This window comes from Falco rusticolus, chromosome 4 (genome assembly GCF_015220075.1).
Source record: "Falco rusticolus isolate bFalRus1 chromosome 4, bFalRus1.pri, whole genome shotgun sequence".
In the NCBI taxonomy this organism is placed as follows: Eukaryota; Metazoa; Chordata; class Aves; order Falconiformes; family Falconidae; genus Falco; species Falco rusticolus.
Genome location: NC_051190.1, coordinates 49,610,174 through 49,638,008, shown reverse-complemented (window position 1 = coordinate 49,638,008; position 27,835 = coordinate 49,610,174). Strand labels below are relative to the sequence as shown.

Below are 27,835 nucleotides of genomic sequence, written 5' to 3'. Positions count from 1 at the left end.
TACTGCGTATCAGCTTTGCACTTCCCCAGGCCTTGGGTAACAAAGAATCAAACTGCATGTTTTCACAGCAAAACTTATCGTTGAGAACTGGGGTGGAATATCCATGTTTATAAAGTGTTACAGCTGGCAGTTAGGAGGCCAGTGTTTTAAGGGTTGGCTGAGCTTGTACAGTACCTTGTAAGATCCAGAGTCAGCAACGTCTGTTCATATCCCATCGCAATGGTGGCTTCTAGAAGACAGTAAGAAATAAGAGTGAGAAGTTGTGAAGCCAGATGGATGAGGTGAGTTCAAAGTCCTCCTAGAAGCTATGGCAACATAGCTTGTGTATCTACTCAGAAAAACCTTTGCAACTACCACACATGACTCTAAATAGCCTTATTTTCCTGCTAGCAGTGAAATAAGCAGCTTCAATGGGGAGGAGTAAATCCATTTGATTGCACATGTTGCTGTGAATAACCCTCTTATTACTTATTAGTAATAACCCAATCTATTCCTAGCAGCATGAACACCAAAACAGACAGCCTCATGTGCCAGAGAACCATTGTATTGCTCCTAATGTTTCCAGTTACAACTGAACAAGGCGAGTTGGAAGGGCCTCAAGGGAGGAAGCTCTGTAGGAAGGAAAAGGCAACATGGAGAACTTGGGTTTATACACAATGTATGTGACAAATGAAATGTATCAGGGCCAATGTATCTTTTGAGGAAGACTTCTGCCAGGCAGGGCTAAGCTCATTCTGTTCCTGACTTTCTTCTAAGCTAACGCATGGTATTCATATGTTAGGTCATGAGATGGTGCAAGTGTTGGCTTGTTAGATCATCTTCTGAAGGGAAGAGGGGCTTCTATACCTTTGGTGTGGGTGAAGCAGCAGCTGTCAAGCTTAGGGCTCCAGTCCAGAACTTAGATGAAAATTCTCCATTAAAATCGATGGCAAAGCACCTGATCACTTCACCATGGCAGGGGTGTTCTCACACGGCAACACCCTGGGAAATCCTCCCTTGGAATAGATCAGATTCTGCTCTCATTTATGCAATTATAAATCCAGCATAGCTCCATTTGAAACAATTGTTTTCATCCAATGCAAATGAGATCAAGATCTGGCCGAGGCTGGTTTTGTACACAATGGAAACTGCCTGAATTATGGAAAACAGGAAACAAATCTAATGTAAACGTGAATGGAAATATCATACTCTCTGTTACATCAGAATAAATTGGAAGCAAGTCTGTTGATTCTAATGGAATTCATCTGGATTTACACCAGACTGTGGCTCAGCATTTGTCAGCTGGCTGCACACCGACATCAAAACGCAAACCTCATCTGAATAGCTTTGAACAGTTTCTTCCTTTTCCTTTACATTTAAGCAATTGCCTCTGCATCCTGGTAGCTGATTAGCCTTTTCAAACAAATAAACCCCATCAAACAGACATCAACAAATGAGCCTTGCTCTCGCTAGCATTTTCAGAATCAAAATGATGAATATGAAGTACTAAGCCTGGTTTTGGAGTCACTTAAACTTGCTCCTGTTTCTCTGTGTTCACAACGTACAGCAGCAGGATTGAGCGCATGGGAGGACAGACCTTAGCAACAACTATTCTGATTTCCCTGATGTATGTCAAATTTGTTGCCTTCTCACCAGCAGTGGTCAGGGCCAGATATTTCCTAGGATGCACAGAAGACCTTTCAGTAGATAAGGAAAATACTGTCATACTTCCACTCTTGGTGTGTTCAGTCAGATGGTCAGAACGAAGCCATAACCCTTCCCAACGGATCTAATAGGAAACTGTGCCATGCTCTGTTCCTGCAGGCAGGTTTCTGAGCTGCTCTGTGCCATTGTGCAGCTGGCCAAGGGAGCCTGTTGCTCATGGGAAACTCTTCATGGGGAAAGTGAGAGGGTTAGTTAATGTCTGAGCAGCAAATTTGACTCCCTGGATGAAAGTCACTGGAAAAGTGCAATGTCTGAATAAGAGCACAGCCACATCAGCCCCTTCCCTTAAATCTCAGTTACCCCTGCTTCTTACATAATTCAGTTTTTAATCTGTTGTTCATGTTTCCCTTTGGATAATTAGCAAAATGCATCTTAATTAAAACAAAGAGGAGGAGGAGAAGACACAAACTAAACCCTTAAGTCAATGGGATTTGGGGGCAGGGGGGCAAAGCCATTATTCAAGTACAAATCTTGCTGGCAACCAGGCAAACATGGTAATAACATGTACGGAGAGCATTTCAAAGGTGAGAGTTTTCTCAAAGCTGGATAATTGTTTGTCTCTACTCCTTTCTTTCAAGGGACTCGCTAGAGTCTGACATCTGAATACCACAGAGCTTGGCCTGCAATCAGTCTCCTGGGGAGAAGAGCTAGGGGAGCAGTGTGGTCAGCAACCCTGGTTTCTATTTCTCTGCCACTGATTTTCTGTGGGATCCTCAGGAAGTTAATTGGGCAAGACTTTCACAAGTGGCCCCCGTCTATGGTTGCTTTAACTTGTAGATGTTCAGCCTGAGACATGCACAATCACCCTTTGCTGGATTATTAGCAACAAAGCATGCGCGGATCTCAACCAGCATCTGAATGTGCCAGCCACTACCCATCAGAGTCTTTATGTTCCCATCTGTAAACTGTTAAAATACTTTCCTGATTTTATAAAGCTATTAAAGTCTCTCTAATGAAACAGAAGCTTTCAAAGAGCTGTAATTATTATGGCCTATTCTTGCTTAGGCTTATTCCGGCAGGTCAGCTGTGCTTAATTTGTGAGAGCTTTCTCATCACTGGCACTGCAGACCCTATGTGGCATGCAACGTCTTGCTGTCTTGTTTCTGTTCTTTACAGCATCACCTGGAATAAATGCCTGCAGCCAGGATGCACTTGACAGTTGTGCTGTTGATACACAAACAAAAGCTCCGGCTTACTCATTGCTCACAGCCTCCGTAACTGTGTCTGCCATGTACCGCAGGCTTATTTCATCCATGTCAATGAATTTGGCATGGGTGAGCTTGGAAGCAAAGAGAAAGCAGAAATGAGAAGTAACTGGGTCCCAGCCCAACCCCAGCTCTCTGCAAGAATGCACTATATGCAGTCATGAGCAGCACTGGACTGCAAAGTATATGTAATCCTAGGGAACCAGCTAAAGTTAATTTGTCAAGCTCCTTGGAGAGTCTCAGCAGCATCACTGCTCTTTACTCACTGCCTGCAAATGATCCCAATGCACCCGAGAATAAAGCCTGTGTTGAGGTGGGTGTAACAGGGCCACCAAATACAGAGTCAAGAGAGAATCACAACTGCAGAGACATTTTCTGCTCTAGCAATACAAGAAGATGGGGGGCAGTTATTTGTTTTTAGAAGAATAAAATTCTTTAGGCAAGAGCCTTATCAGTGGGAATAATTGTCATTTACCATTCACACTATGCAGTGGGGCATCAGGCCCAAGCTTGTAGCTACAACCTTTAGCTATAACTGCTGTGGACTGGACTGTGCAGAGCTTTACTGAGCGAGTAGTCACACTGATTTCAGAACAGCTTTCCCCAGGGTTTGGCACTGCTTTATGTGAGTATAGATGTGAGACCCTACACTTGATTCTGATCTTCCAGAAAATTGAGCCATTTTCAGTGGATATATGTCTGACTTACTTGAATATGCATGTGACGTGGCTTCAAAAGCTGATACAACCTTGATAAGATTGTCATTAAGTTATTCTTCTAATTAAACCCTACCTATATTGGGCAGAATCCTATCCATTTCAGCTTGGAGACTCTTAGGAACACAGAGCTGGGTTTTATGTCAGAAATCAGGTTTGGCCATGATAGCAATAGAACGGGTTAGCCTATAAGCTCAAAGTAAATTTGCAAACTCCATCTGTTTAAAAAGAAATGCATTAATAGATTCTATGACTGATCTCCTGAAATGTCATTTGAATAGTTTTGACTGTGCATTTGTTTTATTTCTGGGAAATTTCAGAGTACAAAAAGACTTATTTTCCTTCTTCATTTGCCAAGAATCTCTTTGAAACTTGTTTGTAATACAGACCAAGACTTGGACCAGATCTTTAGCTCACATAAGCACGTGTATCTCTATTGACTCCTGTAAAGAGATGAAAATATATGTGAGCTGATGATCAGGGACAAGAAAATGAAAGCAAGAAACTACTAGGTATGAAGCTTTTTGACCAGGGAAGCAGTTACTCCAGGAAATGTATTATTTCCTAAAAGACTGATTCTTCCAAATTGACAGCCTTACCTGTTTGGGATATGAATGCCTAGGACATGTCTTACTGACCCAGTGCTGTCCTTCAATCAATCCCTTTTTATGCTAATAGTTTGAGGACTTTCCCACTGTCTACTCTGCCCCTCAGGGTATGTGCAGGTAATGCTGGATGGTTTGAGGTTAAAATATTTCATTGTGAAAAAAGGCACAACAGATTTTTAAAATATAAAGCCTTTGGCAATACTTCCTGATTGCAAACTGGAGAACGTGGTGGTATGGGAGAGGGTCTGGATTATTTTAGTGCTGCTAAAACCAAGTGCTTGAAAGCCAAATGCTGAGGATGCAACAGGTAACGTACCTGGATTGATGCATACAGAGATGCTTGCGTGAAAACAAAGAGACAGGGATATAATGTAGATGTGGGCTAGAGCTCTGAGCAAGCAGAAACACCCATAGACTAATGAGACATTAATATTAGGAACAAAAGAAGAAAAAAAGGAAGAATGTGGGGCATCCTTCCAGATCGCTGCATGTCGCGACGGAGGGAAGACACAGTCGCTCAATATGAGTGATCAGCAGACTTCGTTTATTGTACCTTACAGTCACCTTTTATGCCTTGTTATAATTAGCTCATACATATTACAAAAGTTAAGCTCATTATTGGTTAGTTGCCTAAATACCAAGCCCGCCCCTAGTTTCTCTTCTGTAGTTATCTGTTCCCACCTGCAACATTCTTTTTCCACCACAATCTTCCTGTTACTGTGTAACAAGAACAGCCAGGGATAGTGTATTTTTGCTTTACTTCAGATAAGCTGAGAGCGATGTGCATTTTTGTCCAGCCAGCTGGCTATGTCTATGTGAACTTTTTCAGCTAGCCAGTTATCCACAGCTGCAGCGTGGTAGAAAGGCCTGGATGCCTCAGTACCAAGTGCTCAGAGAGATGTTCAGAAAGGAGTCTGGACATAACGTTATGAGGCAAGACTGTATGACAATTAAGAGGGTAAAAAAAGCGACAATTCAGGGTTTAAGCCAGGGCTAGTTTAAGCTCTGGGTGCATGAGGCTAGACCTGCCCAGTTCTGGTTTCTTGTAACTTCCCCTGAAGCTTTTAGCACAGCAAAAGGATGCTGAAAGAGTCTCCTGCTGCTAAGCCTCCATCATCACTGGGGTGGTGACTTTTTTTGTAGTTTAATAGTAAGTTGTCAGTTTTAAAGTCTGTCAGTGCAGTGCCTTTCTCCCCATAGTGAGTAGCTTATTTCAGCAAGGAGTTATTCCTGGTATATATGAAAGAAAAAAGGGGTTCTTTTTTTCCTTTAAGGAGAGAAGAAATAGTCTTCCTGACAAAATCCCAGTGAAAGCATTGGGTTATCAAATGCTGGGAGAACTCCCTAAAAACATGAATTACAGTAATGCCAAAAGCAGCAAAAGCTATGCTGAGGTGTGACATAAGAAGGGAGTCTTTGGCGAGACACAGGGCCAGTCCACCAGTCCAGCAGGAATGTGTTCCAGCCACCAACGGCAGTTGCTTGAGGGAGGAAAACAAGACCGGGGATGCTTGGAGGTGTCTGTTCTCTCTTATTCCAGCGTCTGGAGGCTCACACTCTGCCCAGCACCTCTTCTGCTTTCTCTCGCTGTTGGCTGAATTTTGTTTCTATTTTCTTTCACACTGAACATGGGGAAAGGAGAGGAAGCAGGTCTACAAAACAGTTTCCAGTGTCCTTCCCTATCTGTCTGTCTGCTCCATACAAACAGTTGCTTTTCTTAGGGATGAAGGCAGAAGATAATTCCTTTAAGTGGCAATTAAGCTCCAGGTGGCTGCAGAAAGCTGCAGCTTTTGCCAGCTCCTGCAAAGACGCAGCTTGAGCCAAAGGTTTCCCTACTTCCCTAAACCAGGAGATTTTTCTCCTGTCTTTGTTTTGTGTGTGGCGGTGGTTACAGCCCTACTCCTCCACGGTAGCCCAAAGTGATTGCAGCAGCAGGGAAAATGTCAAACCAAGGATGCTCCATAAACTGGCTGTGCCCTTTTTCTGAGATGCACTAATTTCACAGAGTAGGGAATAGTTTCCTCGCAATCCTGACTTGAACTCACTGTGCCTCAACTGCAACACCTCTCTCTTGCAAGCACTGAACCCAGTTCAATCCCTTTTTACCCCTGCTGTGCTGGCAAATGTTGGAAAGAGACTTTTGATCATGTTGGATGGAATACTGTGGGCTGATGGAGCAATACACACACTCCAAGACTCAAAGTGAATCTCATCAGCAGACATGTGTGATCCTTTTGGCTCAGTAGTTAACGAGGTTAATGAGGACACCTGTATGAGCCATCTGATATGGAAGGGGATGTGTCTAGCCATAGTGACTGCTCAAGATGACACAGCATATCACTGGCAGAGCTGGGAGCAAGCAGAGCACAGCAGGGCAGGGCTTTATCTTCAGGTCTCCTCCAGGTCTGAAGTCATCCCATCCACCCTTTGGAGCAAGTGGATGGACAGAGCCATGAGCTTGAGGAGATGGCTCAAATTCAGCCTGGTGTTATGCCTGTGCGATGGAGTAATACAAGATGTCAACATACAGTCTGGATTGGACATGCCCTCTGCTATCAGTGAGGCTTGTGAACCTTAGGAGAGCTTCAAAGCCTACCTGTGCCTTCATTTGCAAATAAATGTGAGCCCCTAAACTCAGAGGATCTCCCTTTCCCAGACAGGTTTATTATCAATGGCATCAAACGGTGGGACGTTACCATTTCTACTTGGTTTTAATGATTTATCATCCCTGATTTATGCACCACTGGTGACAGCAATTTTCTCTGATTTGGACAGGTGGATGGAATTACGTGTCTCTCTGTTTGGTGTGCTAACAGAATCAGAATTAATATTTTGTCTTGCCTGGCTTATCTTAGCTAGACACTAGCTATTATTTCACCTACTCTGTTTCTCTTCCCCCTCCCTGCCACAACTAAAATAATTTGATTTTTGAGCTATACCTGAAGCAGGACTCACCTCAAATCAGATTTCAAATTCCTTGACCAGAGTCCGATCTCAATGCTATCAATCTCCACCATGTCCGAGCACCGTCAGTCATGTAATAGGATGGATCAAGCAGGGAGAACACATTTTGTGGGTCTCCACAGACACCTGCGCACAAACACACACATATTGGACTTTGTGTGCAAGCAGGCCAGCATGGGGCAGAGTAAGTGAGAAACTGCTTCCATCAGCCAACCTGGTGCGCGCTCCTGTGCCCCTTGCCATGGTCTCGGCCATGCAATCCCTCACACAGATCATGGCTATGGCTCTGCAAGTGTGAGTGCACACGCAGAGGAGCATTCCTGTGTGCTCCTACCCTAAGCGTGTCTGTGCACACCTCGCTCTGTGTGTGTGTATGCTGAGAGGCAAGTGGGTGAAAGCAAGTTGTTGATTACTCACAACATGCTTTTCCTCTGCCCTTTTTCTACTTTGTTCCCACTCGTGCTGAATTACAGTCACCATCACTGGTCTTTGCCTCCCAGTGTGGAATGCTGTGTTGTGTTAGATTCTACACATATTGCATTGTTTGCCTTCTTTTTTTCCCCCTTTCCCCTCCCTGCTCATGGTTGTTTATTTTCTCTTCATGTGTGGTGTTCAAAAGCCTGTTTGAACAGCAACTATCCAAGCTGAATGAAAAGGGATGTTGCTTTTGGAAGATCCAAGAGAAGCCTGAACAGAACTGATACAAAACTATGAATTAGCTTGAGCTTTTCCTCACCTCTTTTCTTTTTCTTTATTTTTCTCCTGCTTTTTTTCCCTCCCTGTCTGTTTTCCTAATCCTAATTAAAATGTGCTGGGCACAAAGCTGTAATGAAGGGCTGGACTCATCATTTTTGTTTATGGCAAAACCCAAGCAGAACAGAACTCTAAAAGGACTCTGGTTGAGTCCCATCTACCTTCATAAAGAGTGTAATAAATATCAGCCACATTGATTTTCCTTCCCCGTGAACCCTTTGCTATTTGTTCTGGTCTAAGTGCACTGTGTTTTCCACTGAGGTTTCTTTTGCTCTAACTGTTGTTGTTGTTAATCTGTGTTGAGTGTGTAATTGAGATCCTAAGAGGGAGGTTAAGAGAAACCCCCTCGGGAAGACATCTGACCTACATGAAGAAAAAAAAAAAAATAACCCAAGCCATTGAGGCCAACTGCTCCATTTACCTGGTGAAGCCATTTCCTTTATCAAGGGCTCTCATCCACCCTGGGCTTAGCTCTCTTTCTGTAATTAGTTCTATGTATATGTTTTTAACCTCTGCTTGATTTTCCCATTACCTGCAGTTGTCTGCTGAACTGGTGTTACAGTCAGGGACGTCACAGGCAGAGATAGGACGTGGCCCCTTTTCTCTTCCCATTTGCATGGTGTGATTTAACCTGGCTCAAGCGATACAGTACATGTTGGGGGGTGATGCAGAAAATGTCTCAAAGCACAGATGACAACTACTTCATTCCCCTTGGGCTTCCCAGGGAGTGAGGCACGGGTACAGGTGAAAGCCTCCTGAAAGACTGTCTGGGAAAGGCGTGTTCACCCAGCCTCAGACACTGCTCATCTGCTTTCTACCCACAGCTGGCCAGCTGATTGGGCAGCCTCTGTCCTGAGCACTTGAACTTCCCGTCTCCCTTGTTTAGTTGCTGCCGCAGGGACATATTACAAATACACGGAATCCATTATTGCCTGCTCACTGTACCAGTTCCCGAATCTCAGCAGATGAAGAGTTCTTAGTGTTTTCTTAATGTCTCTTTGTAGTTTATTAGAGGCCTAGGAGGCATGAGGGGGAAATGGGAATGTGACTCAGAAATCCCTGTTCTGAGTCACGTGCTTCCTTTGTAATCTCATTTGTAACTAGACTATTAAAAGTAAATTATCTGAGCCAAGTGGCAATGCTGAAGCATAAGGGCTGGGGGGAGGGAAGTAACACTTCCCTCTGGTGTCTTCAGATACAAGCAGCTTAGTTCAGCCAGTTTAATCTGCCCTTTTCCGCCCATACTGGGATTTTTCCCGTTACTACGGGAGGATTGTTGGCGCTGACACTTGTGGACATGGCTGGCTTGATTTTGTTTCCAGACCTGATCAAGAAGTGCCCCTCTTGGCTGCAGCATGGGGATGCCTCCATTCTCTTGACATGAAGCTGGGAAGAGGAGAGGGAGGTGCCAGCTTTGTTCTCCATGAAGAATCCATTGATGGAGAGGCCATGAATTGACAGCTCTGCTTGCTGTCATCTTTCCATGGTATTTCCATCACGCTTGTTTCCAGGGATGTCTAATAAACTGGAGCAAATTGGGATGAGGGATTATCAGGTGTTAAATAGTGCTACTGAGCTGAGCTTCCCTGATCTGTTCATTATGATGAATTTCTATTTTCTCCCAGGGACTGACTGCAATCCAAAGGCAGGGTGAGGAGGTGGCTGCTGGCATGTCGGTGCCTGTGTTAAGCCGTTAGGGCTCCTTCAGGTCCTGGCTTGTCTCTTGGTGAAGGTCAGGTCCTGCTTCTGTTGAAGCAATTTCGTATCTCCCAGTAGGGGCTGGATCAAGCCTTTAAGGAATCAGTTTCTGCTTCAGTTCATACAAGCGAACTCAACCTCTCAAAAATTCCCTTTTGATCCCTCCTATTCTGTTCATGAATTGCTGTGAGCATATCTATTGACTCTCCATGGAAAGTGGACATACCCATGTAAGAAGCCTTGCTGCTGAAGGTTTTATAGAAGTAATATTGACCTTCCCATTGACGCTGAAGAGAATAGGAAGTCCTGCTCCTCTGTAAAACTAAACTAAAATTGTATTTGACAAGTTCTATAAAATGCTTATAGATTTTTATTTTTTCCTACTTTGGCCAAAACATCTTTTTTCCCACAAAGGCTGGAGGCAGAATATTTACAAAGAAGTGGGGAAATGCTTTTTTGAAAAATATTTGTGCTGGCAAATCTTTGCAAATTTGTAAGCTCCCAGATGCATCTAAATAAATAATAGCAGAAATTTGGCTGCATTTGCAAAAAAGTACATTGGATTTATGGGCTCGTTTCAGGTACAATCAGGATCTAAGTTAGGCTTATGGAGTATTTACCAGCTTTATATAGTTTACAATGGAAGCAATACGTAAATCCAGGTCGCACCCACTCCAAAACCAGGTCAAAACCTATTTTTACTGGCAAGCTTCTGGCTGCTGCAGTCGTGCCCTGCTGCGGCCACAGGCTCACAGATCCTCCCAGAGATGTTGCAGATTTTCAGGTGGCGACATCAGTTCCTTCCCTGGGTGAAAAGGTGAGTCTCTGCACACTGGGGGAAAACAAACTGTTCAGGGTGAGGTTGGACCTGGAGGGATACTACCTCCCCAGAGGGATATTAGTTTGCCAAACTTCACATGGTGCTGGGCTAGACAAGGCTATGCTGGGCAGAGAAAGGTCTGTCCTGTTGCTCAGCTGGTGCATGGAGGGATCCCATGGCATCTTGTGCCTACTTTTAAAAGGTGCAGGAAAATGCCAGCTCTTCCTAAGAGCAGCTCAAATCTTCTGTTCTTGCTGCTCATTGTCTCCTGTGGCTCATACCCTGACAAAAGCTCATCACTTATCAACACCACCTGCCCTAAACCCCACAAACCATCGATCAAGCCTCTTCCCTCCCTAGAGTAGGAGTGTCTCCAGCAATCAGAGAATGTCTTAAAACAAGAACTGGATCTTTATTTGCTTTGTGGCTCTCAGCTTCACGTTTTCTAGGTTTTCTGCCACAGAGAGCATAGAAATGTTCCTCTCATTTTTAAAGAAAGCTGAGATAATCTGTGTCACAGGAGATGGAGCACTGCAAAAGGTTTCCAAAGAATTTGAAAACTACCATGTAGTACACTGTGGCCACAAGCAACCTGTTGTCCGAGATAGCCTAAACCAATGAATGATTACAATGTACCTAAATATACCTAAATATCCATTATTTAAAAACACATAAACTCTTTCCATGTGCAAGCTTCATAAAGTATACGTGATCCCTGCTTTCCTCCGAAACCTCTTTCTTTCCACTGAGTTTTATTTCCCTATCAGCTCTCTAAGACTTCTTTCTCTGTCTTTTCTCAGCCCCTGATGGCTTTGCTCAGTTCATCCTCTGTCATTTGTGTCTGGATCTGGAAATATTTCTCAGGACGTTTGACTCATCCATCATTTAGATAATCAGAAGGGGAAAAGAAAAAGTTTCCAGCTATGAACATCCATAAAGAGCACCAAGGAAAAAACCCTCACCTTGAACTTCCCTTCCTGCTTTTCTTTTCATTTAATTTGAGAATCTGACTTGACAGTCTTTGCTCTGGCAAAAGTCCCACTGAAGTTATTAAGGGCAAGAGCTTGTCAGGATTAAGAGGAAGGATTTGAAATATCTGTGAGTGATAGCAATATCCCCAGTTCTATTAGGCTGGATAAGTATTCGCAAAGGACATTAACCCTGGTGCCTTGAGCCAGCTGCGACTGCCCTGGGGGGAAAGGAGATGATGCTTCCAGTGCGGACATTGTTCCATAGCTGCCTGTAATAAGGTTTTGCATCCCTTCCCTTGCAGAGCTGAACTCAGACCACTTCCCCTTAAAGTACCCATTTGACTATCAGAAACAGGGTGCTGTTAGAAATGAATGGGCAGCGAGGAGCCTAAATGGGAATTAAGACTTAAAACTTGACATTGGTGCTGAGTCTGGGTATGCTGGTGTCCTTCAGAGATGACACAGCGGGTGCAGTCCAGTCAGGTGCTTACTGACTGCACTGCTGGATTTGGAAAGGCCACCTAAACTGCACTGCAACCAAGGGGTGCACATGTTTGGGAACTGGAGCTAGCAGAAGCACCACAGTCAGAGACAGCTGTCACCTGGAGGAATGTTTATCTGCCAGCAACTTAGCATCCCTTTTCTACTGATGTGAACTTCTACTACTCCTCTGCTCCCATTTCTCAGGGAGTGACTGTTACCACAGATCAAACATTCACTTGGCCCATTTAAAGGGCAAATACAACTCTGAGGGCAAAGGGACAAAGGTGAGTGGATCAGGAAAGGAGAAATCAGGATGGAGTCAGTTAAAAAAGCTTTTCTCACATCTTTTTTCGCTTTCTTGAGCCTGCAATACCAGACAGATTCAGGGATCGCACGTATTCCCAGCTGGGCACAGTGGAAGACAATTTACCTGCTTCAGAACAGGCAGGCAGCAACCTGTGCTTTGTGCAGTAAACTGGAGTGGTGCTCCTGCTCACGTTGCCTTCTCTGCTGTAATTCCTGCCCTGACACACATGGCACCTACGTGTGCACGTGATTTACTATCCCTCTTGTCAGGGGGAGATCACTTTAATGTGGATGTTAAAACCAAATAAACACCACTGAAACAAATTTAAAACAAAAATAGCGTTTCAGAGGCTGTGTTCCATTCCCGCCACCCACCACCATTTATAACTAATTGGGGCTTTGTTATATTCTCTCACCCAGTGACAGATAAATACTAAACTCCACTGGTTAACAATAATCACCCTAATTATGCCAAGATGACATTTACAATACAGGCAATTGCTAATCCATTACCTCACTCTGCTGAATACTAGAACACTCAAATTAAAAGTTATTCACCCACAAAGAACAATGTTTTAGTAGCTGACACAGCTTAGTAAAGGAATTGATTAAGGTAATTTGCAGTTTTCCCATAAATAAAACATTCTAGAGTTCCCCCGTCCTACCCCCCTTTCCCCCCAAACAATCTTTTGTGATAAATCTCTTTTTTTTTCTTCTCTTGTAGTGCGGTTAAAAGAATAATAATTGAAACTGTCAGAGTTATGTATTTAAATTCACTTACCTGAAAGACAACAGAGAGCTTCTCTTCCATCCCTTCAGGTTATTTTTGGAGAACTGGGGTGATACCTGTGGTTTGTGATGTGTAGGAGGTCGCTCCAGAAAAACCTTTGCCAATGTGGGGTTTCGGTGAAACCTAATGAAGGCTCTGAATGCATCAGGGAGTTGTGACCAGCGCAGAGATGTGCAGCGGTCAACAGCTCAGTGCGACAAACTGGATGAGACTGGCAGGACTCTTTGGCTCTCATCAGACAGATGCTGAGGAGGAACAAAAAAGGCTGTGAGTCTCCTTACACATGGGCTTCAACTCAAGCACAGGTGTAAATGCTGAGGCCTCCACTTATGTGATGTCCCAAACCAAATGCAAGCACGAACCTAAATGGAGCTGCCTGTTCATCCCAGCCTGTGGTGAGCAGCAGCGGTGTGGGGAAAAGGGAGGCACCTGGGGACCTTTTTCGTTCATTGACCTCTTCCTGACTCTTGTCCCAGCGTTAAGACACTCACAAAATGGGAAAATACCCCTCACTTTGATGACCCAGGAAGGGAGGGATTCCCACTGACAAATAGTAATGGAGGGAGGAAAGTGTTAAACAGACACAAAAAAATCAGACCTGGGGTTCATTGTACCCTTCATTGAGCAGCCCCTTGCACCTGGTGCTGGCACAGCTTCTGCCAGCAGCAGATACAGCTAGAGAATGGAGCAGGAAGGGATTTTGGGGGGTTGGGTTTTACTGTTATCACAGCAGCTACAGCCAAAGCTATTTGCAATAAAGCAGCGAGTTGCAGCAAGCCAAGAGCCCCTGCTAGCATGTACCCACTACGTGCTGGCCACTTGCAGCAGCAAAGCCAGCATCCCCCTGGGTGCCCGCGTCAGCCAAGCCACACGGCGAGCCCCGGACCTACATGGAGCAAGCAGCTTGCGGGGGAAGCTGGGTGCTGAGGGCAGCATCCGCCAGACTGATCACCGCTTGCTCAAGAGATAGCTAGAGGACTTGGAGCAGAGCTGCTATCCATCTGTGTCTCTTGCACAGACCCTCTCTTTCTGCCCAGGCATTTCATCCCAGCATAAAAAAGGATGCTAGCCATTTCTCTGGGATGGTAAAGCTTTGGCAGCTGGGCTGGAGCAGTAGCTCAGGGTGGAGAGCAGATGTCCAGAGACCTGGTCAAACAGCTCCCATGCACATGCAGCTGAGCTCTCCAGCACAGACACCCTGGGTCTCTCCTATCTCAGACATGTTAGATTTACTCTGTTTATGAAGGTTGTCATCATGGCAAACGATCTGTGACTCCACATTGCTCTGCCCCATCCATGCACACTATGGTGTATGTGACCATCTTTAAAAATCAGCATCTGGGGTATGAGGGCAAGCTCTCCCTTTGTTCTGTGCTACTCCATGGTGATCCTGCCCTGGCTGAAGGAAGGGAACATGCTGGAGAGGAAAAGCCCTAGTACTCTGCTTTTTGGACCAAAAGTGCTGGCAGTGTTTGGAAACAGCACTGGAGCAGCGCGCACACAGCCATGCACCCCACATGTTTTGCATACAGCCACTCTGGTTCAGCTCCTCCCTGCATGACGCTCTCTCAAGGTAGCTTGGATGCTTCTATCCCATGGAGACAGATCGCAGGAAGGCAGCTCTCATAAACAAAGACCTACAAGCCTTGCAATCACCACTAGTCCTTCTCACCCAGCTCAATTAAGAGACAATTTTTTCAGCTCACCCGCTCTGCTTTTATTTGCTCCTTCCTCATGCTTCTGGATGAGTTTTTCTTGACCTCCTTCTGTGGTGGAATGCTAATGGACCAGGCTCCACTTCAGCCCCAAGCTCCCAGCCCTGTGCAGACACCCAGGGAAGGAATGAGACAACTTCCAGAACTGCTCTGGGAAAGTGAGAGCCTTTTTCAAGAAAAGGTCTGACTGCAAAGGAAATCTGAGTGTGGAGAAGGTGTGCCATAAAAGACAAATCATTGAAATGCACACTGAACCTCATGTAGGGGTGCTTCTATTTGGAGATAAGTGGTGTTAATTTGGATGAACTTTATTCCTTCCCAAGGAGGGTAAACGAAGCCTGATTAAATTCACTTGAATTCTGAATAAGAGAGTCTGCCTGGGGAGTTAATGGCCAGTAACAGGCAGCAAACAAAGCTGGGTAATGCTTGTCGCAGCAGGGTTCAGACTTCAGCACATAACTTCTTATGATCTGAAAACTATATTTCATCTCAACGTATAAACTGACAAGCCCAATTTGTACAGATATATCAAGACAGTAATATATGCCACTCTTTACTTGTTCCTGTTCAAGGCCACACAGGGCCACGTAAATACACAAGTGTGGGGGTAATAACAGATCAGAGGAGAATAATTTCTAACCATGGCTTGGCAGGATGCAGTGACAACACTGCTTCAGCTTCACCCAGGTCTGGACCGTGTCATCCTGCAACCATCAAAATCACATCTTAAGTAAATGCAGAAGCTTGCTGAGCTCACTCATGCCAGTTGTGACTACAGTCCCAATTCTCACTGTAATTCCTCACCTATTTTCCTCTTTTTTTCCCAACTTGGTTTCCACTTATCTGGTTTTTCATTTTCCTCTCTGCCCCCTACCAAATTCCTGCCTGATTCAACCCAGTAACTCAACACCACTTCTCTTCTGATGGAAAGCTCAGGCAGCATTTCCATGGCCGTTCAGCTCTGCCCCCATCTCCCTGGCTGTGCATGATCCCCAGTTTAGACCATCACATCTGAACCCAGAGTCACGAATGCTTCAGCACTGGAGTGAACTGGAGCAGAGAGAGGCAATGCACCAGACAGAGAGGGTCAAAGCATTTGTCCTACAGTCCAGATGTATTTATAAGGAAAGGAGAAGGCTCTGCCAGCCTGGAATTCTTCCTTATTTTCTGATTGCAAGTCTGAATTTTGGTGGCGAGAAGCACCCGCAACTCTGTGTGTTTGACCCCCCCTTAGCCTCTGACTTAGCAATGCAGAAAATTCAAAGTCCCACCAAAACAGGAAAACTGTAATTGCATCTCCACTGACAGATGCTGGTTGTTGAACTGTGAGGAGCAACAGGGGATTTCTTGCTCTTTGTTCTTAAAGACACAGAAAGATGGAGCTCCCTCATTCCTCACCGACCGCAATTATTTTCTGTCTTTTCCATTTTGGCTGCGTATTTCTTCTCTGCCAAGCTTCCACTTTTATCAGACAGTGCCTGGTTCTTATACTGAGGGTGCACGGAAGTGATGGAAAACAAAGAAAGAATGAAAGAAAGAGGGAGGGGGAGAGGGAGGGAGGAAGGAGTAACATTAAAATCAACAGTTTCTCTTCCTCTCATTTTAGGTCAGAACAAGTCTTTTCAACTTTACGAAAGGCATATTGAAAAAAATCAGTAAATTCATGAACATGCAGTTATTACTTAGCAGACAAATTACATTTCTTCCGAAATGTTCCAAAATGCATTCATTTTCAGAGTACATTACTTTCATAATACTGTGTGGACCATTAAATGAGAATTTCCCTGACTTGGCTACAGAGCACATTTTTATATTTCATAGCCTGACACAGAGCCCAGGGTAACTAATGAAAATCTTTTCGAAAAGTGACAATCTTGTCTAGCAGCCTCGCCTGTTGAAGAGATTGCAACATAAAACAGATGAGTGCCCTGCTTGACAGCTAATTGTGTCAGGCTTAATTACAACAAGCAGAATTTAATCGGCTGTGCAGTGCAGTTTTTTAGGATGGGGGAACCATCTGGAATGTACCTTGCTCCTAGGCTGATGGAGGGGCGGGCATCGCTGGATTTCAAAGACAGAGGAGTAACTGTGTGTGGATTTAAATGCAGAAATAGTTCCTTCCTTAGTGTATTTCATTTGAACTGTTTGATGAATTTTAGAGATATTTATGCAAACCTGCACACTGTTGGCTTGTGAAGACAAGGTTTTGGAAACCTTCCCAGGCTCAATTTGATGAGCCTCGTTCCCCTCCGTGGCTCTGTGCTGTGGCCAGACCTTGACACAGAGCTGTCAGGTTTCACATATTGAGTCACTCTCTTGGTCCCTTGCCTCGCAAGCTCCACCGCAACACCCACCTCTCTCCCTGCCCCTGCAATCTTCCGGCCAGCTCGATCAGGTGTGGGCAGTCCCAGCGTCGGACAGAGCTAGAGCTCTGTCGTAGCCAAGGGAAAGTGCTGCAAAACCACGTTTCCCAGGGACAGCTTGGTGTCACTGGCCTGTCCTGCTTTGTAGCCTGGCACAAGGGTCCTGCACACCAGAATACCAGGAGCTGGGCAGCTCTGTTTATATTGGCATGAAAATATTTGAAAGGGAAGTACCCTAAGTCAGGGATCTTCAAGCTGTCAGGAGGAGGGGAGGGACAGGAGGGAAGAATCAGCCCTTTGCATTGCTATATATCCTCCTTTGAGGCTGAACATCCACACCCAGGGAATATAGGCTGGGGAATATGCCACCACTGACTCTGACGAGGCTGAAGCCATCGCCTGCTGAACTCTGGTAGAAAGAGGCTATTGATAACAGACCAGCTCCCCAAGAACAGCAGGCTAAAGCAGTCCTTCATTTTTTCCCCCATGAACAGATTTAATACACAGCAATTAAAATAGTCCTTTGTCATGTCAGAACAAGGAAACAAAACATGCATTTCAAAGACTTTGAAACAACAGCAACAAAAGACTCTTGCTAGCACAGGAATCCTTTGGTACCGCCTGCCTGGCAATAGCTACATGCCCACAGATGGTCCCTGCAGGCAGGAACAGAGCTGCTCCCGTCCCTGGAAGCCTGGCAGCCAGGGAGAGGGGCAAGCAGGGCCTGGCCCCAGACTGCCCTCACTCACACACAAAGCTATCAACGCCAGGGCACTGGGGATTTGCCCCAGTCAGGGCAATGAGGATTTGGCTACAGCTGCCCCAGTCTGTGGCCTGCCTGCATTGCCCAGGCAAAGAATTAATAACTGCAAACTTTCAGGACATAGTCAGTCTAAAAGACACCTCTGAGCTCCCTGCATCCGCAGTGTGCAGAGAGGTTCCTCACTTCAGAGGTGTTTTATCCAGCAGTCTTTGCTGCTGGGTAAGCAGCAGTACCTGTGAGGCTACTGAGCCCTCACTGTCTATCCACTGCTGTTTTCATCCACCAAGAGCTGGCTGAGCAAGGCCTCTCCAGAGGAAGCCACAGCAGGGAACTGTCAGGATCTAACACCTGCAGCACGGTCCCAGGCCTGCATGTTTAACCCACTGCCTTCCCCACCTCTCCGTGGCAGGGCACCACTTGATGGGACCTTCCTTTTGTGGCTGCTCATGCAGGGCTGGTTGCTGCTCCTGGCCTCAGGGCTCAAATTTGCTTCTCGACTTCAGCTGCCTGTTCTGCCTTGGCTCTGCTGTGAAGTTCCTTCACCTCATGCAGAGTTTTTCTTGGTGCAATTGACTTGAGACATCTTCCTCCTTTCTTCTGTTCTCCTGTCCATTTTACCCAGTCTTCTACAGTTTGATCTCAGAGAGGCTGCTGTGAGCTCCCTGCTGGGCTGACATTGCTCCCGCATGTCCCATCTCCTCTGGTGCTGATGGAGTCATGGATGACTGCAGTGTGGTGTCAGAGCAGTACTCATACCTGCCCCTCCCTGATGCTGCATTTTGGCCCAGCAGTGCGGTCAGGGTACGGTCCCTCTGCACCGAGCAGAAGGGAGACTCTGCGGCACCATGCACAGCATGGGATGTTTGGGAGCTGCAGGACAGTCCAGGTGAGTCCCCTTCATTTTCAGTGCTAAATCACTCAATGCCAAGCAGGTGGGTTGATGTACTAGGACAGGCCCACCTCCGTGGAAGCAGTGAAGCTTCTCTGGAGGGTGGATGTGAGCCATGGGACGGAGGAGCACTCATGCAGCCCCATTCAGGGTGAGGGCTGAGCCCAACCACTTTGTTCCGGTGGTGTGAGTGACCAACAAAAGCAAAGCCCAGGGCTTTGGGCTCAGCAGAGGTTCAACCACAGACTCATGGCAGATCCAGGTGGACTTCAGGCTGTTTTTTATGCCTGGGGTACTTGAAAGAGTCCTTAGGAAGGTGGACTCTTTCCTGCTGCAGAGCCTGGGAGGATCACAGTGGCTCCAGGCTCCTGTCATTTTCTCACACCCATCCCAGCAAGTCTGCATCCCCCCCCCACAGGCTGCTCTGGCTTTACTTGGAGAGAAACTAGCAACAGAATTTAGCCCAGGCGTTATGGTCCTTGGATAATTACACTGGATAATACACAGAACCAGAGCTGCTGTGCAGCCATTGCATCCCCCTCAAATGCTTCTCTGGGTCTGCTGAAGTGACTCCCAACTCTGCCCAATGCATGGTACTGGGAACTGAAACACATGGTGGGGTTTCTGTCTGCATCAACAGCTTTTACAGCCTGTGAACAGGCAACACAACCCACTGGTTACAGCAGGCTGGCAGCACCTGCAACACTTGGGTTCATTCCCAGACTTCTCATATGACCTTGGGCAAACTGCTTGACCTTTTATTTTTTTGCCCCTTTGTTCAAATGAGAGGAATGAGACCATCTGTAGAAAAAAGCTCTGAGATCTCTAGAGAAGCAGCTCCTGCATCCCACACTCACTGCAAAACCTTCCTTCTGTTTCTTCCCCTCTCTCCTCTGTAATTTTCAAGCCAATAATCATTAGCCATCCCCCAACCAGCTCTCCCAGCCCTGCCCCACCCCCCCATCCATCAGCAATTAGTCTCTATTATGCCCATTTTACAACTGCAAAAACCAAGAGGCAAGGTCAGCTGCTGGCAGACTAGAAGTCAGAGGCAGGGAGAGTACGAGAACAGCCCATTTTCCATACCAGCATCCCTGCTTTGACCACTGGACCTTGCTACACTCAGAAAACATATCAGGGAAAGCCAGACGACAAGCATTGTCCACAGTGCTAATCTTCAGAGGACCGCATTAGTGCAATTTGATGTCAAGACGCCTTATCTATCATGAAGCAAAGAGTAAGATTAAAGAACTGGAGTTACAAGTGCCTTTTTGTTTGCACTAACTGGCTGAGCGTCTGCCTGGAAAACAGAGGCTTTCAATCTAAATTGCTGTCACGTTTGCCATACAGGAGTAGATTGGTCTCAGCACCCTTATTAAAAATACTACTAGCATTCTACAGCGGCTGCTTGAAACTCTGCAGCTCTCAGTAGCAGGGTTGCAAAGCAGGTGCTGAATACCAGATACTGATCACTAATACCCTGGTGTAAATCTGAACCAGCTTCCCCAATGTCAGTTGCGTAACTCCTGGATTTACACCAGAACTCTACACTGGGGACCTGGTTGTGTTCCCCACCCTCTTTGCACCAACTTAGCTGCAGCATGTCCTCTGCTCTCCCAGGCTGGCAGAGCCTCTGTGGACCTGGATACAGCGGCACAGATTTGCACTGGATGCCACTGCCTCCAGTCTGTTACGCTAAAACTGATATACACACTGGTATAAAGGATAGTCAGAATACAGTCCTTTCAACTGTATCGTATCTCAGTGAGGTATTACTCCAAAGCATCCCTGAAATGACTGGGGAGAAGAAAGAAGGAAGGGGGAAAAAGACTAGGGAAAAAAAAAAAAAAAGAAATAGGACGGGCGGGAGAAATGCAAAAAAGAAAGGCAAGGAGGAGCACGGGGCAGAGTGTTATCAAAGGCTTTCGTTGTGTGCTTAATGATGCTTTAATCTCATAATGACATGGAGGCGCACAAACATGAATATGGAAGGCAGGTACAGCCAGGATCAAACACGCTTGGGTTTTTTGTGCTTTCACCTGAAATGCATCCAAAACACACTGTCAAATACTGTTTGCTACACTTGTCTCTTGCTGCCACTACTCTGCCTGGCAGCTACACTGACACTGCTCCAGCAACAGGGTGAGGGAGGGAAAAGGGACTGCAAACTTCCTTGGGGAAGAGGATAATTACTGTAACATAGATCAGTATCCTCCTGAGATGGCCTGGCTTTGCTACTAGCAACAACAGCCCCGCAGATGGCAGTGGCAAGTTAAAATCCAGCCAGCTCAGCTCTCCGCCTCCGATGGCAGCCTACATGTCTTAGTAGATACAGTTCCTCGAATATTGACAAAATCAACAACTTTTACCTGGCTCACGCTGGTTATCTTCTTGCTTCAAGGAAAGTACTTCCTTTCCATTTTCTTTTCTTCCTCAGGCTTGCTTTAGAGGCGAACTGAGGCTGTGAACAGAACTGCAGTGCTGGGAGGTCCATGGTGGTAGTGAATAGAGGGACACGGGGCTATGACAAGTAGAAACTTGGAGACATGAAGGCAATACTAGGGGACCAGGGAGGAGCACAGCGAGGTAGTGAGGAGAACAGACGGAGGAGGACGGAGCCTCACAGGGCAAGGGGAACATAACTTCTCCTTGGCACTCCTGCAAACTCTGGGGTAAGCCCCAGGCTCTCTGTGGCCCTGGGAGCAGTGTGGATGAGAGGCTACTGCTTATTATCATGTATTTATTTGCATGGCGCCATTAGAGCACAGGGGACTTTATCAGGGCAGGAAAATGGAGCCCTTGCCTTTAAGCACTTCGCAACTCAGCAAGGAGAGAGAAGATTAACATGAGCTGGTGCTTTGGAGGGTGGCAGGGAGACAAAGTGCAGGAGGGGGAGTAATATCATCAAGGCATGGAAACAGGAGGTGAGCACAGGGATCTTACAGGGGGCAGGAACTAAATATCCTGACTTTAAGTGTCCTTTCTCACCTGCTCTTCGCTCAAATTTCCAGCAGGAAAAAAAATAATTCTTGAGTCTAACTCCTTGAAGTTCAGTGGGAAGGGCAGAAATCTGCTTTCTTTTCCCTTTAACTGTAGCTCAGACCTCACCAAGACACCGAAGAGTGGTTTATGTTCTCCAGAGCTCTCAGTTAACACAGTAAAAAGATGGGAGTCTGGCACTGTGGACTTCCTTGCCCTATACCCTCCAGGACACATGGTAACACCAAGTAACGCAAGAGCTGAGTGTAGATTGCTGTCCTAAGTTTAAACTCTGCAGTGTGAATATGTATCTTGATGGAGGTATGCCACTGCACAGACCCAGGGTGAGCTTCAGGTTGCCACCAGCTCTTATGCCAGACTCCACAATGCAGAAAAGGCAACTCCTCTGCTGTGCTCTGAAGCTCCAGGGATGGGACAGCCAGCATGTCCTTTCTGACTTCACCTGTAGCCAAGGGCATATTTGATTTCCAGCTGCTTGCAAGAGTAGCATGGGCATTTGGAGTCTGATCCCTACGCTACCCTTCTGTGCTTTGTGTGTATTTGCCCACACTGGGTGTTACAGCTTCTTCTGTGGCTGCTTGGACAAGAATAACTTACTGGCTTCTTCACAAAGCCAATTAAGCAGGAGATGTAAACATATGCCTGACTTTAATCAGGTGAATTGCCTTGATGTCCTCATGGGCTCCCTGTGAAGGGGAGGTGGTGTCCAAGCGGGTATGTCTGGATTCCTCCTGTTCTCGTCTATAGTATAGGAACACTTGCTCTTGTCCTGCAGCTTGGCCATTCCGTCACCGAGCGGCTCTTTGACCTTCAGGTGTCCTCTGCATAGCAACATCCCAGGTTTAAAGGAGGTAGAAGATTAAATATGTAAAGCGGGAGCTGATTCGAGGCTGCCAGAGCTGGGAAGTGAGCAAGGAGATATTAACATTAATCCATCACCCATTGCTTTATTGTCAAAATTAAGCAAAATTGCTCCAGCAAGTCTTCTGCTATGGGAGGTCTGATGAAGTGCTGGGAAATCCTGACCACTGGTGATAGCCTGAGCACTCCAGGCTCCCAGCCTTGATGCAGTAGGTGAAGATGGCTCCTCTGAAAGACTCTTCTACTCCCTTGGTCTTTCCCCCTGCCCATACTTTTTTGTCATCTATTTCCCTCTCATCTTCTCCCTCTCGCTGATGAACGATGGATCTGTCGTCTTCACGTTTCCAGGGTAACGAAGAGAAGTTTCCCTCCAGCCCAGAGGTAGAGCAAAATCCATTCTGCTGGAAAATTCAAAGCGAGGATTAAAATTTATAAAACAGCACACGACCTAGTGCAGCATCTCCCGTTCCTGCCAATTCATCCAAATTGCCACGTAAAAGCATCAAAGCTGAGGCCACCTGCACGGGATTATCCAGTGGGTTCCTGGTGCCAGTGGAGAGCCAGTGCTTGCCTGCAGTAGATAAAGAGAGTTTTGTTTGTGGGGCTACTAGCCACCAGCGGGTCCCATGGTGTGCTCTAAATCTGTCTGCACTCCTTTGAGTAACAATGTTGGTGGATCCAGACATGGCCTGGAGAACAGGGAAGACAGGAGCTTTATTTTTAATGATGATTCTGGATCTCCCAGTTGGCCTGCTTGATCCTGTCCTGTCTAATCTGGCAGCAGACAAGAGGAGGGGCAGCAAAGAAGAATAAGCAAAACAAATTATGCCCAAGTAGGAGTTTAAGTATTCTTTAAGCAGGATGTGGTCTGGGTCAATCAGTTCCCCAGGAACACCATACAACAAAGCTAATGATCTCCTGAGGCACCAACTGGAGATACGATGGTCTGGAGCAACGACTTCTCAAGGCTTGAAGGGCAAAAATTGATGCACTTAATATTTTTGGCCAACAAACATATTTCTTCTTGAATGAAACCGCCGGGAATAAAGTACCTGAGTTCCTCTCTGGAACAGATTCCAAAGCATCCCAGTCTTTAAGCACCTAAATTTCTTGGGCGCTTCTGTTATGCCTCTCGCCAAACCATGCTCCCTGCCTGTGAAGGGTTTACATCCCAGTGATAAGACAAGAGCCAATAGTTTGATGCCAACAGATGGAAGCAATAAGCAAGTACAGTGACTGTAACAGAAATAATAAACAACCACACGTAGAACATTTTCTTCTACGCTAGCCAAGGGAAGTCCGTTAATTCTCATCTGGAAATCCCTGTAACATTTGCAGCGAGAATCTGCCATGGCTATCCACGCTGCTGCCCCACAACATGCATTTGCCTTGGTAATGTGGGCCATCACCCAGTGAATTCTGCTTTCTCCTACCAGCTCATTTCCACAATGTCCAGGGAAGCAGAATACACCGATTAGTAAGAGCTGAGCCAGATACGGGTGCAGGCTGGGTAGGATGGGGGAGAACGAGCCTTGCATCTTTCAGCTGTGTCTTTCTCACCCTGTGGACTGGGCTGGTGAAATGCAGGGGTGAGATGTCATATTTATAACACCAGGAGTTATGCATCGGGCGATCCCAAAACATAATTACTAATAAATGTTTAATTAATAGCTTATGAATGTGTTGATAAGTTCATTAAAATGATGCATGAGCACATGAATATTCCAAAGCAGGCAAGAGTCAGGGAAGTTACTGCTGGAAAGTGTGTTAACAAGGTGATTACACGGTTTACATGTGGAGCCTGCAAGCGCTCAACTCACTCCTGTTAGATGAATAGTTTAAGGCCCACTAGGACCAAACAATCTCACTGCAGCCTTCTCTTTGCAAATCTCTCACTTTTCTTCCTTAATATAAACAAATGGATGACATTTTCCAGTTAGCAGTAATATCCAGCAGTGTGGACCAAAGCAAATGAGTTAATTGCTCTAAGAAGCTGTAACTGCATTTCCATCCATTGGAATTATTGCTTCTGGAAAAGCAAACATTAAAAACCTCCAGGAACAATAAGCAAGATACCCAAAGGGTCAACTCCTCCAGCAACTGCTGGTGTGGAGCAGAAATATAAATAAAACCAAGCACTGAGTGATTTTGCCTGGGCTCTCTCCCTCTTCTTTAGCTCTAGAGAACTAAAGTTGATGAGCTCTGCAAGAATCCACCCATCACACCCAACTCTAGAAAAGAACTCGGACCAGAGCCCTTGCTAACCGCTAGCCCTTGCCTTCCTCCCCTTTTTCCATCTCTGTATAGACAGGCAGGCTGGGATGGAGGCAGAGTTCTGGACAAATTCAAATGCTGCCAGATTTTCAAGCCTAGAGGAAGAATGTTTTGGTTTTTGGCATTGTTGCACAAGCTGGTTTTGGCTGGGAGACTGAACAGGAAAGCCAGGGTAGCAAAAGAAGAGCTGCTCTATCTAATCTCATCTTCTTGAGCTAATAATCTCCCTAGCTGTTCCTGCTTTTAGATCTCTTCTATATTCTAACTAATCTAGTTTTACCAGTACCTCATCCATTCTGGATCCCTCCTCATCTGTTCTAATGATTTGTAATCCATATTGGATTCTGAGAACAAGTTTTAAAAGGCTCTTGTGAGGAGACTAAGCCTTGCTGTTAAGTTTCAGTCTGAGTTATGTGCCTAGATATGCATCAAAAACATTGCAGCTGCTCCTCAAGTGCTTGGGAAATTTCACTTTTTGTCTACTGCACGCTGAGACAGAGTCCATTCTAGCTAGATTTAGGTAACTTTTCATTCAGGTGTATCCTGGCAGCCTTGCTTAGACTGGCAGTAGCAGGGAATCAGGATACAGCAGCAGCATCAGTATAGGAGAGATGAAATAAATTATTTGTGGCATTTACAAAGACAAGACCATAGTTGGGACTTTTTGGTCCTTCCACAGTACAGATAAAAGAGGGAATTGCAAATATGCCTATCTTGCAGGTGCTAAAAATATCAAGCTGCCTAAGAGGCATTTCCAAACTTCCCATCAGTGAAAATGAATGGCCCTCAGCCCTCTCCTCATCACGTGCTGTTGACTATTGTGGGTACTTTACTCAGAGCTATCAAAAGTCACCATGGAGTGAAGAATAATAAAAATCACAGCTTGTTACCAAGACAGCTCCAAGTATTTAACAGCCTAATCTTGAATAATTCCACACCCATTACCCAGAACAGAAAGCCAGTGATGTTCTGCTCAAGCGAGCACCCAGTGACACCTGAACATGGTGTGAAGCCTCCTCTCACCCATGCAACAGGTGCGTGGTGTGCCCGCACCATCTGCTCAGTGCCAGACTCCCTTTCCACACAGCAAGGCAGGAGTACCCACACGCTGAGCATCCTCAGGGGATTCCACAGCTTTCAGCTGGGCTGGGAGCACAGCTTCCAGCTCCCAAACCACAGCCAGTCTCCCTTAATGTACCTGCTTTGTACCTCCATCCAAAGCTGGCTGTGATCACAACTCCCAGCACCTGAGTTAAGGGCCCTGCCCAGTAAAACACCCACACATCACCAATACATCCATCAGCTTAATTCTCACTTTTACTATGTACCACCTTTCAGGTGCTTTGAATGTGAAAAGCATCTAAGCAGTAAGTACCTCTCCTCCTAATACAGTACATCTCATGCTGCAAAGGATGCTTTGCCTCTTATTTTGTGCAGACGGGAAAAAAATCAGTCTCATTGTTAAATAAGTAAAACTAGCAACTTCGGAAAAACCTCTAATGAGGTCATAAGGGGTGAAATGCCACCACTGCAACTGGTGACCTTTTCTGATCTCCAAAACAACATTTGCTAGATATAGACATATACCACTGGTTGTTTATAAAGTGATTGAGGATTTTTGCTTACAGAGAGATCCTAGTTTCTGACTTTTGCTACTGCTCACAACCTTGTTCTAACAGTGACTCGCAGATAATGACTTGAAGCCTTGCAAGAGGTTTCACTGAAAGTTTGTGAGAAAGAAAATGTCTCTTCTGAAGCCAGAGAACAGGATAGGATGTTGGAAACATTTAATTTGCTAACAGCAGTCAGCAAGCAAGGAGGGTTTGCAGCTTGGTAAACAAGCATTAAAAAGCCCATGACTGCTGAGAAGCAGCTCCAGACAGTGAGGACCAAATGATCAGATGCCTCTGAGCAGACCGCACGGGGCCCAGCCCCAGCACACGTCCAGCCCCCCTGGGCACTGTAGCCCTAGACTGTGGCCTGTAGCGCTGAGAGATGGGCAGATACATAGGCCTTGGTGGCATCTCAGTGCCAGCCCTAATAACTACCAACAAACAAATAAACTCAGCTTGATAGGTCTGAACAGCACAGGCTGAGAACAGCTTTTAAGAGCTACTGCTCCTAAACTTGCATTCCTTCCCTGGGGACTGATCCTTCCTTTCAGTTGGCTTTCCCAGTCCAGAGCATCAGCTCCATGGGTTGCCCCACGTGGGTGACTACAATGATTTCATACCCGTCCCCTTGTGCATACACACACACGCTCATCTCAGCAGCTCTTTGCCTCTCACCTTGGGTCATGCTGTAAATGAGAAGGAGGTTAACCCACCAGCCACCAGTGAAATAGCAACATCTTCCTCCTTGACGTTCAGGTGACTGAAAAGCTCCTTATAGGGTCAAACACAGTAGCTTTTAAATAATGCATTGTGTTTGTTATTATGCTGGCATTTAAGTGCTGGCTGAGACAGAAAAAGCAACTGGGGTCCCAGTGCTCTGTGTTCCTTATACCGGGGCCACTGGAAACCCTTGGGGACACAACACTCGCAGTTACCTGTCCCACTGCTCACATGCTCCCTCTCCACATCCCACATGTACCTCAGTAGCTCATCACACCTCCCACACGTGTTCTGGCTCCCCACGCATGGTCACAGACATGCTTCCACCCTCACTTGCACATCCTATCCCTCTCCACACCCCCAAAACCTCTGCACCTTGTACCAACATACCCACTCGCTCAGACCTCATGTTGCTGGGCTGGGTGGATGCACGGATAACTACACATGGCCCTGAAATGTACCTTACCTCTGTCTGTCCTGGAACACTGGCTGCAAAATAGCAGGGACCTAATGGCTGTGATTACCAGGGTGTCTCTCATTGCCCTGGAGACGGGAAGGAAGAGGTGGGTTTATGCACCAAATCTGGGCTACGAGATAGGTCATTTCAGAGGAGCAGCCC

General features: G+C 46.0%; 1 long non-coding RNA gene across 2 annotated transcripts; it reads right to left on the bottom strand.

Moving 5' to 3' along the window:
* Positions 1-26,321, bottom strand: LOC119147431. 2 transcript variants are annotated; one of them, XR_005104028.1, is made up of 5 exons: positions 14,725-26,321; positions 13,010-13,263; positions 7,189-7,323; positions 847-1,131; positions 1-229 (listed from the first exon to the last, which is right to left on the bottom strand). It is a non-coding gene; the product is annotated as an uncharacterized LOC119147431 (long non-coding RNA). The 2 variants fall into 2 exon arrangements; XR_005104027.1 differs by having other exon boundaries at positions 13,010-26,321.
* Positions 26,322-27,835: the final 1,514 nt, after the last annotated feature.